At 35.0% G+C, this 15552-nt stretch overlaps 1 long non-coding RNA gene across 5 annotated transcripts in view; it reads right to left on the bottom strand.

Moving 5' to 3' along the window:
* Window positions 1-15552, bottom strand: part of LOC140638067 (uncharacterized) — a 181322-nt gene that overhangs the window by 18986 nt on the left and 146784 nt on the right. For all 5 annotated transcript variants that reach the window (XR_012035243.1, XR_012035245.1, XR_012035244.1 and 2 more), the window contains 2 exons: window positions 14563-14659; window positions 12492-12610 (listed from right to left, as the gene is read on the bottom strand). This is a non-coding gene — a long non-coding RNA (uncharacterized lncRNA). The remainder of the gene's footprint in view (window positions 1-12491; window positions 12611-14562; window positions 14660-15552) is intronic.

Genomic DNA, 15552 nt, shown 5'->3' with positions numbered 1-15552 from the left:
ATCCAAAAGGGACAATTTGAAAATATCTGTACAGGAGAAAAATAATAATTTTCCTTCTTCTAGATTCTTGGCTAAGATCTCAACACCCTAGAATCAAAAGCCAGGTTAACAGGAGAAAAACAAAATTAATAGCATATAACTTCAGTATATATGCGAGATACCCAGGAAAAGTTACTACCCCCTGCCCAACCTCCCCCCGCCCCCATGGCCCAAATTATTGCCTTAAATACCATGTCCAGCTAAAGACAAAAGACACTGGGGAGAGCAGAGCCAAGTTGTGAGTGGTTTCCAGGCAAAGCTCAGTAAAAGAAGGTATTTTTGTTATGCAAAATTAAGTCTCTGCCTTCTCCAAAGATAAGAGTTTCTAGAGATTTAGCCATCTCCTCCTTCCTCTGCCCGGGAGACACCCTTACAATGGAGATTTCCCTTGTAAGTGTAAATATTCCTACAAAAGGTAACTTCTACTCCATTCAGAGTTTCTCCTGTGTTTGTTGTTTCTTAAAGATAAAGCCTAAAATAATCCAATAATCCTCATGCCAAAGAGGCATATTTGGGACTGACAAATTCCACTTCTCCTTCACATTAGATATTAGGGTGTTTTCTCCTGAACACGAGAAGGAAAAGAGTAGAAAATCTAGATGCTTCTTGAGACCAATTTGTCAATTCAGAATGTGAGAAAACGAAAATAATTCAAGTTTACAGATGAGTTTTAGGTTTTTATATTATCTACAGGGTTTTTATTCTTAACTATTGCCTTAATTTAGAATCTGCGGTCAATGTTTTAATTCACCTCAATTTTTGTCCAATGGCATCTTCTTCCCTGGCCTATGTGAGGATGACAAGTATAAAAATGCTCAGCAAATAGTTGCCAAGTACAATGGATGAATATGTGAATCAGCACAGTAATGCCAAGTATGTAGTATGTGGTTCAAATCCATACATAGGCCTAATATAAATTGCTTTCCGTGAACCACCCATGATTGCAGCAAAAAATCAATCCTTTCTGTGCATTCTCTGTAGGCTAGCACTCCTGTAGAGGCTGCTTTCAGGCAAAAGGTTTGAGCGATGGAATGTAGAAAGGACCTACGGTGACCACCAGGCTGAATACAGACAGGCCCAGCAGGAGATCCACCTCCAAAATATCCATGGGCCTTGACTGACCAATGGGCTACTTATAACTAGGCACAGTTACCAAAAAAGGGAAGATCCTGTATGTTGCCATGCCTTCTCATCTTTGCCTTTTAAAAACAGGCCCCACCCCCTGCCTCCTTGCAGAAGCCTCTACTCTGCTGTCATACCCTCAGCTCCCTTGAGGGGTATTCAATAAACTTCTATTTTCTTTGTTCTGTCTCAGGTGAATGCTTTGACCTCTAGTGCCACTGGCTTCCACTCAGTTGATGCCCTACATTTGGGGCCCCTAACTGATGGGGAAACTCCTCATTTAGGCACTGATGTAGGAAGGAACATTAGGGTTTAAAGCCAATGGCTAAGAAAGATTTCTTGAGAGGTCTTTGGAGGCAAAAAAAGTGTGTGGTTGTTTGTTTGCTTGTTTGCTTGGTTATTTATTTATTTGAGAGAGAGAGAGAGGGAGAGAGAGAGCACACACAAAGAGGAGAGGCAGAGGAGCCTGATGTGGGGCTTGCTCTCAGGACCCTGAGATCATGAACTGAGCTGAAGACAGCCACTTAACTGACTGAGTCACCCAGGCTCCCCGACAGGGCCCATGGGCAGAAAGAGCTGCACCGGGGTCATGAGGAGTGGTCCATTATATACTTCTGGGAGGGGGTTAGGGATAGCGTAAGTCTCTAAGGAATTTTGGAAGCAAGATTTCCAGGACCTTGAGGGGGCTAATGTTGTGCCCAAGATAGAGAATCTGAGAAACCACCAAGGAGCTGACACCGATGCAAACACGGGGATTTATTTACAAGCTGGAGCTTGGGTCCAAGTGTACCCGACACAGCGGAGCAGGGACTTGGACCCCGAGGTGGGTTTCAGCTTAGTTTTATGGGGTGGTCTAGGGGACCTTCAGAAGGGGGGGAGGAATTTCTCAAGTTCTGTTCTCATTCTGAAATGGGGCTTCCTGCCACTGGCTTGGGCTCTGTTCTCATTTTAATATGGGGCTTTCTAGGGCATTAAGCTGTAAACTGTTTTTGTTTTTGTTTTTGTTTTTGTTTTCCTGTAACTGAAGTAATGTAAATTTCAGCTCTTATTCACAGGGGCCTGGGATGGCTGTACTTGTGCTAACGCTGAACTTAAAGTGGAATGGCCTTAATTTTCTCGGCTTCCACACTAGCTATTGTTGGGAAAATGTCATTTATTACCCTCTAACAAAACCTTAGTCATGAGACCCTTCAGATGTATATCGGTGGGCCATATGCTTGCAGGATGATTACCAACTCACACCTTGGAGGGCTTAGAGATAAAGAAAATTTCTAAATGAATATTCTGTGTTAACATAGATTTGCAGGACCCTGGGAGTCTGGCTAAGATTGCCCTTTGCCCTTAGTGAAATATTAAAATTGAGGCAGTTGAGTCCCTAGAGGAATGTCTCTCTGCCTGTTTCAAGGGCTGTAGGTAGTAAGGAAATTTATTAATTTCTTTTCTGCCTTTGTTTCCCACATCAGGCACCACAACTCCTACAACTGCATCTTCTATCCTGCATCACCAATTATTCCCTCTTTACTGTAACATTCCAAGATCATCCAAACATGTTATATATTTCTTACTATAAAACAAAAATGGATCTCAACACCCCTTTGTAACTGCTGTGCCACTTCTCTGCTCCCAATTGCAGTGAAACTCCTCAGGGAATGTAGTTTCTTTCTCTTCATTAACTTTTGGACTCACACTAGTCAGGTGTTTTCCTAACCACTCCTTCAAAACCAGTTATTGTGAAATTCACAAATGACTCTTGGTAGTAAATGCAATGTTCACTTCTCAAGTAATATCTTACTAAAGCAATTAAAAACGGTTGATAGAGTTGACCATAACTTCCTCTTGAAATACACTTTTTTCCACTTATTTTTGAGTCAATCCTCTTATTTTTTTTCCATCCACCTCATTGAATGCTTCTTCTCACATGTCGTTGCTGGTCATCTCCTCCTGACTTCTCAACTTTGGACAGCTTTGGTTCTAGTCCACTGAACTTTTCTTTCTTTCTTTCTTTTTTATACATTTATGCCTTAGGTAACATCATAATCTATGACTTCCAATAACATTTATTATGATGAAAACCAAATATGTATCTTTAACTAAAAACTCTCATGAATTCTAAACGTGAGTTCCCTATTCAGCATCTCTATTTCAATGTCCAACAGACATTTCCAATGCAACATGTTCCAAACTGAACACTTGATTTGCCTCACCAAAGGTCTTTCCCATTCCAAAAAGAAGACCATTCTTCTTTCAATTACTCAAATGAACAATCATGGAGTCCTCTGACATTTATTTTTCTCTTATACTCCACATTTCTTTCTGTCTTCACCTTCTGTCAAATCTTTCCATTGCTACTGCTATTGAACTGATGGAAACATTCATAGCTTCATCTAAACATTCTTACTTGGGCATTTGCAATAGTTGTCTAACAGCTCTCCCTGCTTCCACTCTTTATTTTCCTCATCCTGTACACTGTTTATTTTCCTCAATGTAGCCATAGTTAAAATTTTAAAACATGAGTCAGATCATGCAACTATCCTGCTCAGAACTCTCCACTGAGATTTATATATGATTGAGTTTCTTTTTTTTTTTTTTTTTTATGATTGAGTTTCTTGACAGCGCTCAGATACTTTATTACTCTCCTTTGGCTTGTTCTGCTCCAGCCATGAGGACCTACTTCATGAGTTCATCAATGAGCTGCACCTGTTTCTGCTCTAGGTTCTTTGCTCCTGCTCTTTCCTCTTTTCAAAGTGTTTAGCTTTCTTGGTCACTTTTGCCTGGTCTCTGAACTAACGTCATTTTATCAGAGAAGTCTCATCATAACATCTATAAAACATCTTATAATTTTCTATTCTCTCTTACTATGCCTTACTTTTCTTCAAAACATTTAATTCATCTCATATATTATAGATTCATTTGTTTAACCTCTGTGTCTATCTCCCTTGAATACAAATATAATAAGGCTACTGATTCTGTTTGCACTTTGTTTCATTGTCACATCCTTAGTTTCTAGGACAGTAGTGGTACATGGTAAATGCTAAAAACAGATGTTGGAAAAATGAATGGGTAAGTAAAAGGAAGAGAGAATTCTTTGGCACACTGCAAGAGATTTCAGTCCCTATTGAACAGTTGTATAATAATCTTTCTTTGGGTATAGTATTTCCATTAGCAATGCAGCAATAAAACAACATATTTATCAAAATTTATACCACCATCAATCATCTCTACTATGTCTATGAAGACATTGAAATCTGAAAAAAATCATATATATTTAATATATAAATAATACATCAAACATTATATTCCTAATTCCATTTGAGATGCTTATTTGAAATTTTACCAGTGCTTTTGGAAAACAGAATTTAGAATGTTTTTTTCTTTTCTTTTATTATTATCATTTTTGCTATAGGATATTCTACTTAAGGTAGCTACTGATGATTCTTTTTTAGTCTTTTCAAATATGTATGACAATTCAGGCTAGATTTCATTATGGTGTTTTCATTACAGTCCTTTAATTTTGGAAATGGATTACTTTAAATATCGCTGCATTTATCTAACCACCTCACTTTAACCTATTCTCTGATTCTCCACGATTGTAAAACCAATGCTAATTGCAGCGGACCTGCCATAAAATCAACACCATTCATCAATACCTTAAGATGTAATTTATACAAGAGATGAAAAATAAGTTCACTGAGGGACACCTGGGTTACTCAGTGGTTGAGCGTCTGCCTTTGGCTCAGGGTGTGATCCTGGAGTCCCCACATCAAGCTCCCTGCATGGAGCCTGCTTCTCCCTTTGCCGATGTCTCTGCCTGTCTCTGTCTCCAATGAAATAAATAAATAAATAAATAAATAAATAAATAAATAAATAAATTCACTGAAATTTGCGAAGGATTCAGTTACTAAGTAGGTAATAGTTTTGGATTTTCTTTCATTTTTTGGGTGTGTTTATGATTTTACTATTGTAGGCTCACTTCTGTCAGAAATGTTGGAAGAAGAGTTCAAAGGCACTGGTATTAGGTTGGAGATCCCCCTACCCTCTGCCTAGGTAATAACCATTCACAATCAGCATGTGCATCAGTGTGTATTTACCCAAGAAGACTTGCATTTGATTTTTCCTGGTACTCTCAGGAGTAGCCACCATCTTAACTGGGTGATTTGCAGATGTAAATGGCCCTAAACACATGAGGGTGGCTGATGCATTTGAAATTCCAGAGAGAAATAGGGAGCTAGTTTTACTGTTGCTTATTTAATCTACTATCCAGAGCACACACAAAAAGCTATTTCTCTTAATTCATAATTTTCCTCAAGATATAGCTTGTCCTTAGGTCCTTAGGGTGGCTCAGTCACTTAAGGGTCTCCCTTTGGTTTACATCATGATCCCAGAGTCCTGGGATAGAGTCCCATATCAGGCTCCCTTCTCAGCAGAGTCTGCTTCTCCCTCTGCTCGTCCCCCTGCTCGTGATCTCTCTCTCTCTCAAATACACAAATAAAATCTTATAAAAAAAAAAAGACATAGTCTGTCCTGATTCCAGATTTTGTGAGTAGCTGTTTCTCTTCTGGTTCACCACTCAGTATACAACCCAGGATCAGCCCATAGCACCTTTCTTTCTTCCCCTCTGGGCAGTGCTACACATGCAAGCACTAAGACTTAGTGCCATTAGGGTATTTTGATAATTCTCCCATATACTTAGTTTCCTGGATGGGTATCCTTACTTCATTGTTAATTTCAAATGGTTCTTCTATTTCCTGGCAGTCTCTTTCATGATTTAAAAATATTTTAATCTTTTGTATGTCTTATAGGCAGTGGGTTTAGAGATCTTCAATTTATTACTCTAAACAGAAATCCACCCTTTGAATTTCTGTTCTAAAACATTTTGTTTACTTTTGCATTTGCATGTAGTTCTTATTAAGTAAATTGAAGCAAAAAAAAAAATAAGATAGTTCTGTCCTGAGCTCATTTTTTGATACAATTTTTTTTTCTTATACAGGAAGAATGATTTTGAACAGCCCATTATGTTCTATGGCTGCTAATTGTAGGAAACATTGAGAAAAATTCTAATTATGATGACAATGATGGTAATTTGATTGAAAAAATTCCTGTGACTGAAGATAAACTGGGACTCCAGAATAAACTGAGGAGAAATTCAAGGATTCTCAGGTAAATTGTTCATTATAACATGGGCTTTTTGAAATCTCTGGTTTATGTAGTAAACGGATATTTTGGGGGCACCTGGGTGGCTCTAGTCGGTTAAGTGTCTGCCTATGGCTCAGGTCCTAATCTCAGGGTCCTGGGATCAAGCCCCACTTTGGGCTCCCTGATCCGCAGGGAGTCCACTTCTTCCTCTCCCTGCCCCTCTGGCTTGTACTCTCTCTTTCTCTCAAATAAATAAATAAAATCCTTAAAAATAAAATAAAAATACTCTGGTACCCTAGACATTAAGTATAAGACAATATGATTATACTCTAGGAGGTATATATGGATAGGATAACTATATCCATTTCTCTTATTATCGACTTATCACAAATCATTTTAAGTAATTACAAATGTTCTAATTCTCAGAATAGAACCAATGGTATCTTTTTAATTCTGAAAATTAAGTGAAATTAGCTTTTCTGAGATATTTTTTCAACCTTTGAAATATACTAATTTTTATTCCAGAAGTGAAGCAAGAATTTCAGATATTGACCTCTTGTAGTTCTCATTTTAAATTTCTGCACTACACAAAGATATTAAACTACAAGGGATAAGTTATAACTACAATTAAAGTATTTTGTTAACTTCAAAGCAGGGTTGATGCCAGGATGGCATTAACCTATGAACTTTAAAAGAACTGACAAGATAATGAAACTATAAATTCCTGAGAAAATACCAAAAGGGTAGAGTACCTCTTCAGAATTTTTAACTATTCTGTATACTCTAAAATCTTAGTAAATTATTTAATATACACAGACACACATACTATTTAAATTTTTAAAAATCTTTTAATATATTTCTTACAACAGAAAAACACTTTGATCTGTCATAAGATTATTTCTCTCCTTCAAAGATGATTCATAATGACTATCAATTATCTGTAAATGTAAATCATATGTCATATATATCTCATATCTTCCCTCTCTGCCCATTTCTATTTTTCTCCATCTATATACTTTTAGGTATATTTAATTTAGGAAATAAACAGGTATTTTATACCACTTATTCATTCATACTATTTCATTCTTCACATATTAATACTGCTACATTCATATGTAAAAATCTCATTGGATTTACAGGTCTAATTCTTTGGAAAAAATGTGATTGTGAACAGTCCTTATATCAGCATCTTAATATAGTTCACTGTTTAAACATTACTATTTCAATTTGGAATTTAAAAACTCATTGCAAAATTATGGGCAAATTATTTAGGTTTAAATATTTCTGTAAAGTCATTAAATTCATGTTAGTTATTAATTTATTTCACATATATTTTTATAAGCTACTATATAAGGCATCTCTCCAATATACTATAGGAGAGGTTCATTGAAATGGCTCATTTGCTTTTCCTGTGGAAGAAAAATTTACCAATTTTGTTCTTTTATGTATCATGATTTTGATGTAGCATTTAAGAATATTTGCCTAATTCCAGGTCCATAAAGAGTTTCTCCTATATATTATATGTTGGACTACTTGGATAGGTTTTCAAATATTGAGCTAGCTTTTCATTCCTGGGAAGTGTGTGTACTGCTGTACTCAATTTACTAATAATTTTACTGAGAGTTTTCATTCCTATGTTCATGAGGAATATTTGTCTAATATTTTTCTGTTTCTCTTTATCTCTATTTCTCTGTAATGATGTAATACTAGCTTAAACAAATGGATTAGGAAGTAATAATTTCTCTTTTTCTGTTTCCTAGAAGACCTTATGTAGAATATCTGGTGTTATTCCTCTTTTAAAAATGTGTGACAGAGTTTTCCAGTAAAACCATCAGAGCCTGGAGAATTCTTTTCCAGGTTTTAAAATATGAGTGTAATTTCTCTAATACTTATATTAGTCCATTTCATTTAAGTTGTCACATTTATGCATGTTAAATTTTTGTAATATTGTAATTAATATTTAAGAAGTCATGACCTTCTTAAAGTTTGAATGTCTCTAGCAATATCCCTCTTTCTTTTTATTCTCTTTTTTTCTTTTAGGTGAGAACATTTCAGTCCTGCTCTTAGCAAATTTCAACTATACCTACTATGTTAAAAACTATAGTCACCACATTTTACATTAGATATTCAGACTTCTTTTGCTGCTTTCATTTCTGAAATTAGTAATTTGTGTCTTTACTAAAATTTTGTCAATCTTCCTAGAGGTTTATTGTTTCTTTTTCACTCTTCTGATTCTCCTTTCCTGTCTTTTTTTTTTTTTTTTTGCATTGCTATTTCATTCTGTTTATATTATTTTTTTAAGATTGTATTTATTTATTTGACAAACAGAAAGAATGAGCAGTGGGGAGAGGCAGAAAGAGAGAGAGAAGCAGGCTCCCACCTGAGCAGGAAACCCAATGTGGGGCTTCACCCCAGGACCCAGAAATCATGACCTGAAATGAAGGCAGATGCTTAACCAACTGAGCCACTCAGGTACCTTATCTATTTTATTTTGTACTCTATTTGTATATTTGTATAGGGTTTTTTCCTCCCCCAGTGGTTGCTTTGGGGACTATAAACTATACAGTTAGCTTTCACAGTCTACTAAAATCAATAGCTTACCAAAAGAATAAAGACATCTGATCACTATATAGACCCTTTACCTTTCCTCCTTTTGTTATGATTTTGTTCTATATCACATCTACATACCTTGAGAACCCTATTAGATAGTGTTACAATTTTTGCTTTTAGTACTCAAATTTCTTTTAGATGCATTTAAATATTGAGTTTAAATTATTCATATATATATAGATACAAGTGCTTCTGAGTATATATGCTTTGCTAGTAGCTGCCTTTCCCACATAGCTTCCTATAGCAGTTTTTTCACTTTGAATGCAAAGTCAGATATTTTCACTTCTGGGGAATGAATAACATATTTGAATTCTGGATCTCAATCACACTGATTTTCTGTCTTATGATTGTTTGAAAGAAGAGAGGCTTTCAAACAAATGAAAAGGTTTATGGTCCGAGGCATGAAATTATCCTGATTTCTGGACCTTGGAGACTCCTACTTAGGCACCAGCAGGCCTTCACCTCCAAAGATATTCATCATGGCATCTTCTCAGTGGCTTCTTCTCAAATACAGCTAAGTACTCTTTTTTTTTTTTCCTAGTCCCTGGTACAATATTTTCAAAGCAGGAATATGTTAGCTTATATTTTGGTTCAAAAGGATGATTGATTGAAAGTAAAACATCAAACTTCATTTCTCAAAGTATTTGTGGCCAATGGAGCCAGGTGGAATTTAAAAATTAATCTGGGCAGACATCACCTTAACTTTATCTGTTAAAAAGAGAAGAAAGGCTCAATAGCATATGAAACTCAGTGTTGCTCAAATGTTGGATTAAATCTAATTTCTAATTGATAGCTTCAGAAGATGTTTAGATATGAACTCACAGTATGCCATATATCTATGTCTGAGTCAGAGTCTTGAAGAAAGCATTCTCTTCCAAAATAATTGTTACTATCACAATGATATTCCCATAGTATTGTTAACTTTCTCATGTATGTTTAGAACTATGAAGACATTATATTATGAGTACAGTTTGACTAGTTATACAAAAACAAAATTTTGGCTCAAAGCTATACTTTTAGTAGAAGATCCAGTTGGGTGCTGCACCATTGTCCCACATCTGTTAAAATGACTTTAAAATATAATCAGACTATAAGCCTAATCTGAGCACGATGTTACAGTAAAAGAAACACACTCACAAAGCCAAGAGTGCATTAAAAGAAATTCTAATTTTTTTTGCATCTCTTGAAGAACAGGAAATGAATCACAATAACTGGAGCGATCGTTTAAAAAACAATTTCTCCATCCTCATCATTTTCTTGTGTACATAAATGACCACAGCATGCAACAAGTACTTTATGAATGTTAGTTCCTTCTACTCTTTTTGTGACTTTGATATTTAATAATCTGGTCTTTAGCTTCTCTCAGAAATCTCTTAGCTCAGATTGAGTTAACTGAAATATTTAAGAGTAATTAAAAAGGGATATTTGTTCCTTTGGACTCCTTTTCTTTTGGCATATGGAATTACAACGCCAGAATTTTATGTAACTAAAAAGCATTTCTTTTTTTTTTAAAGATTTTATTTATTTATTCATGAGAGACACAGAGGAGAGAGACAGAAACAGGCTCCATGCAAGAAGCCCAATGTAGGACTTGATTCCAGATTCCGGGATCATGCTCTGAGCTGGAGGCAGATGCTCAACTGCTGAGCCACCTAGGCGTCCCCTAAAAAAAGCATTTCTTTAGCTCTTTTGAGAACTGATTTTATAAAGGGGCAATCGGATTCTATGAGTGTCTTTTCTGCTTATTGGTAAAAGTTACATTTGTGAACAATGTTTCTTTCTTATTCAATGGCAATGATGGAAAAAAAAATGTATGTAATTAGTCCTTTTGAGATTTTTACAGGGAATGATCAATTTTGCCCTACCAGCTAGCATACACTTCTTACTAACAAATAATAAAAATTTCATAACAAATTATGCTTTCATTTATGCTTGCAACTCCAGGACATATAGAGTTAACTTTTGAGCTTAATAGAAGTTATGCTTAACCTACTTTTCTCTTATAATACCAAATGTCTACCCTCATTTTTAAAAATGTGACACTCTTTAATGGATTATTATGTGATTGTCAGTGTGTGTGTCATAGAAATAGGTGGAAAGAACTAACTAATTAGTTAATTAAATTGCTATATAAAGTCAGATATAGAAAATTTTATTTAAGTTTTTGGCTATTCTCCACTTAGTGATGTTTTTTTCTATTCACATATTTGTTTTTGGCACCTTTTCCCCAAATCTCATTCTGAAACAGAATGATGATGAGATAATGTTATTTTTATGTTAAATTATACCATCTTTCAGGAAACTTTTCATACATTTCAATTTTTAACTAAATCCAGCTACATCGCTTATTTGCTACCATAGTATAGTAGCATGTATAGGGATATATGGGATAGGGAATTGGGATAGGGAATTTTTTTAAATATTAAGGATCAGAAGAAAACATAAGAAAGAATAATCTTTGGGACTAGGCCTAGGTTAAGAGTTCTGAGATGTGACATCAAAATCGATTTGTTAGAAAAAAAAAAGGGGGGGGGTAAATTGAGCTTCATCAAAATTAGAAACTGTTATGCTGTGAAAGACTCTATCAAAGGAATGAAAAAAAAAAGCTATATACTAGGATAAAATATTTGCAAAACACATCTAACTGAGGTATCAAATACAAACTATAAAAATAACTCTAAAAATTGAATAGCAAAAAAATAAATCCGATTATATAATAGGCAAGTGACATGAACAGATATTTTACCAGAGGAGGGATAGAGATGGCAAATACATGAAGATATGTTCAACATCATTAGATATTAAGAAATGAAAATTAAAACCACATATGACTTATTATTAAATATTTATTAGAAGGAGGAAAAAAACAGTGATAATACCGAGTGCAAGTGAACATGTGGAGAAAGTGGATCTTGCATTCACTGCATGTAGGAATGTAAAATAGAACAGCTACTCTGGGCAATAGTTTGATAGTTTCTTTTAAAACTCAATAAGCACTTTCAATATTATTCAATAATCATACTCTATGACATTTATCCCAGAGAAATAAGTACTTATGTTCATACTAAAACCTATACACAACTGTTCATAGCAGCTTTATTTATAATGACCTAAAACTCAAAACAACTCAAATGTCCTGCTTCAATAGGTGAACTGTTAAGCCAACTCTGATACAGTGGAATACTATACAATGAAATACTATGAAGTAGTAAAAGGTACTGATGCACATAAAAACCTAGACAGATCCAAATGCATTATGCATAATGAAAAAATATTCTCAAAAAGTTATATACTGTATGTTTATTTCCTTAAATATTCTCACAAGGAGGAAAAGTGTTGCTAAGATGACCTTGAGGAAAGGAGATTCCTAACTCCATTTCTTCTTCATTAATTTTCATTTTCCTACTTTGCTTGACTTCATGGAGCTTCATGATGTTCCAGACCGAGCCACCCAGGCACTCCTAGAAGAATTTTTTGAGTGTTCCCAGAACCCCAAAATAATCTCTCTTAGGCTTTCCTGATACCTCAGGACACATGTTGCTCTACAAGATGCACAAATTAAATCAAGATAAAGCACAGACACTCACAGACAAAGTTCAAAGCTCTGGTGGCTGGGAGCTGAGATGCTGAGCATAGTTCCAGGGAAGGAGTCTGTCTGGTAGGGCCTCTCTCATGGCTGGGGATATGCACTGCCTCTATAAGGGCTCTGCAAAACAAATGCTGAGTGGTATTTTCATTTTGTCTGTCTTCATAAAAATAAAAATGCGCTTCAGATTTCTTTTGGTTAGCAAAAACAGGTACTAATGTAGTCTTTTGTAAAAGTGAAGTGGCATACATGAACTTTTGAAAAGCAGCGGATACCTGTGTTCATGCTAGATTTATTTTCCTTAGTAAAACCTCCTGTCCTTTCTTCAATACTCAAAAACAGTGACTAACCAACAGGGCCAACTCATGACCATGTGCAGTCCCACAGGGCCTCGTGCTTAGAAGGGCCCCACGCCTGATTTAATGCTTTGCTATAGCTGTCTTAAAATTCTTAATCACATTTTAACAAGGGACTGTGCATTTTTACTTTGCCCTGGGCTCTACAAATTCTGTAGCCCATCTGGCTCCCAATGATAGTGAATAAATTTGATGCCAGCCTCCCACCTAAAAGCATGGGCCTTTCACATCCAGTACCTTCTCAGCCCTAATGATCACTCCTCCCATTTTCTTCAATGAAACTGGGTTGCTGGTTACTGTCCAGACGTATTTATTTATTTCCTACACTTAAAGTTATTACTACTTGATATATTCTCAGTTCAGACCTCAAAATTTTATTTAAATTTTATTTTCCTCCCTTATTTTTATTCTTTGAGTCCTAACACAGTTGACTATCTCTCTCCTCTAAAATCTATAGTACTGTGTTTATTTCTTCTTAGAGAAAATATTTATCATATTTATGTTAATTTCTCTTTCAGTAAATGTCTTGTTATCTCCACAAAGACAAGGATAAACTCTTATTAATGTGTCACATACAGTGCTTAACATATATAACAATGCAATATTATAACAGAATTTACTAATGTAATCTAATTAACTGTTCTATGACAAAAATAAAAATATCCTTCAATCTGGTACTCCTTCTCATGTTATAAATTTAAAAAAATGTATGTGCTTAGCGTTCCTGATGCCCTATCTATATAGTCTTTGCTTCTGAGTGGAATGGAGGAAAGGTAGAAATCCAGGCCGTAATAAATTCAGCAATAGAAACTTGAAATATAAAGGAAGAATAGAGGGGAAAGAAAAGCAGAGAAGGAAAAAAAATGGGAATAGAGACAAAAACATATCAATTCTGCTGATTAACATGTTCCTTGGTTGTATCGCTACCCTCTCTGGCATTCCAGAAAGGTGATATATCATCTGAGTGCTGGTCTAGAACAGTAAAAGGAGAATTTAGGAAATAAAACTGGAGATGATGTAGTTGCCTCCAGCATTTTGTTTATGAGAGTATCTATTTGTGTCTGCTTGGGCTTGTTGAATAATATCCATTCTGTCCTTGAGGCATAGATCAAGCAATGAAATTTTGTTATATTAGTCCTTTCAGGCTTTCCACCGATTCCAGAGTATCTGGAAGCTTAATAGTGTAAGGTGTAAGGAATATTTATCAAAATTTTGTTAGGCATATCAGTGGCTCTATTACTTTGATTTAATTTTTTGGCAATGTCAGATAAAGATTAGATAATGGCAGGAAAGAGGGAGAGTGAAGAATTGGGACAAGAAAAAGAACCAAAAAGTAAGAAAATACATTTTCCAGCTGGAATGAAACTCAAATATCATCCAAACTAGCTCGATCATTTAGTGTCCCAGTTATCCTCATTCTCAATCCACTACTCTTTCTTACTATGATTGCTTACATAAATGCCTATGTAACTGTTAGAGAAAAACAAAAAAAACAAAAGAAATGAAAGCCAAGGTTAAGGTTTTATTATAATTTTGTTTAAACTATTCCTATCAAACGAGTGTCTTCCTTTTCACCAGTTACAAAACAGTATCGGGAATATAGTACTCAATGTAAAAAAGCAAACTAAAATCACAAGGAAGGTTATTATAGATACATATGAAGAACCTATACAATCATCAGTCTGTTTATTTGATTCATGAGTCAATAGATATTACCTTGGTGATAAAGGATGAAGTAAAAGCATGCAGGCTTCCAGGGGCAATTAAACTGTGATGCTAGGGAAGAACACCGAGGCACTGGAGAATGCTAACCCTGGAAGAGAGTAGAGAAGTCACCGAATTTTCCCTCTAAATTTATTAATAAGTGATAAAATATGAATGTATACAGTTTTGCCTTCTACTTCCCAATACTTATACCTCATTTCTGTTTCTTTTTGCTAATTGTTTCATTTAGTATGTTCAAGACAAAGTTAAATAATAGTAATGACAGTGTATATATATATATATGAATGTATACACATGCATTTTTATATATTTATTACTAATTGTATAAAATACCATTTCAACATCTATTGAGACTTTTTCCCTTTATTCCATTAACATTACACTAATTGTATAATGTTAATTTAGTAGAGTTTCAATATTTTTTAAATCTGTCATGTCCTTATTCTCCTTTTTTTTATATGACTATTAGAAGCCAACAGTTTAAGTAATGTCAGCCCTTATTTTCATTCCTGCACTGTAGTAAATATTGCCTAATGTCAAAACCCATAAGGATGAGCTGAGCAACTACTTGAGGATCTTAGATCTTTGGTCTTCTTGGTTTCAATAACATTTTCATCCATTACTCTTCAGCCATAAGCCCTGAATTTGTTGTCACCAACAACAGTGTCACATTCAAAATCTTGACTTATACCCTCTGATTGTCTTACTTTCCATTATTTTTTCAGCTCAATAATCTATTCCAGAATTTCTTCAACCTAAAGGAGAATCCCTGTTCTCTGAACCACTGGCTTTAACCATTCATTCTTTCCTTAGTCCATAACACCTCATGTTCTGTGTTTTCCTGACTCATCTTAGATTCCATGATCCATCATTGTAACAAGTATCTTATAAATGTCAATAAATCCTGTATCCCTTTATAATACTTGCATGGGAAAAAAATAGCTCTAATAAATCCCACGTATTCAGTTGTTAAATACATAT

The sequence above is a fragment of the Canis lupus genome, chromosome 8 (genome assembly GCF_048164855.1).
Source record: "Canis lupus baileyi chromosome 8, mCanLup2.hap1, whole genome shotgun sequence".
NCBI classification, from domain to species: Eukaryota; Metazoa; Chordata; class Mammalia; order Carnivora; family Canidae; genus Canis; species Canis lupus.
The sequence above is the reverse complement of the archived record's forward strand: the minus strand, read 5'-3'. Positions and strand labels throughout refer to the sequence as shown.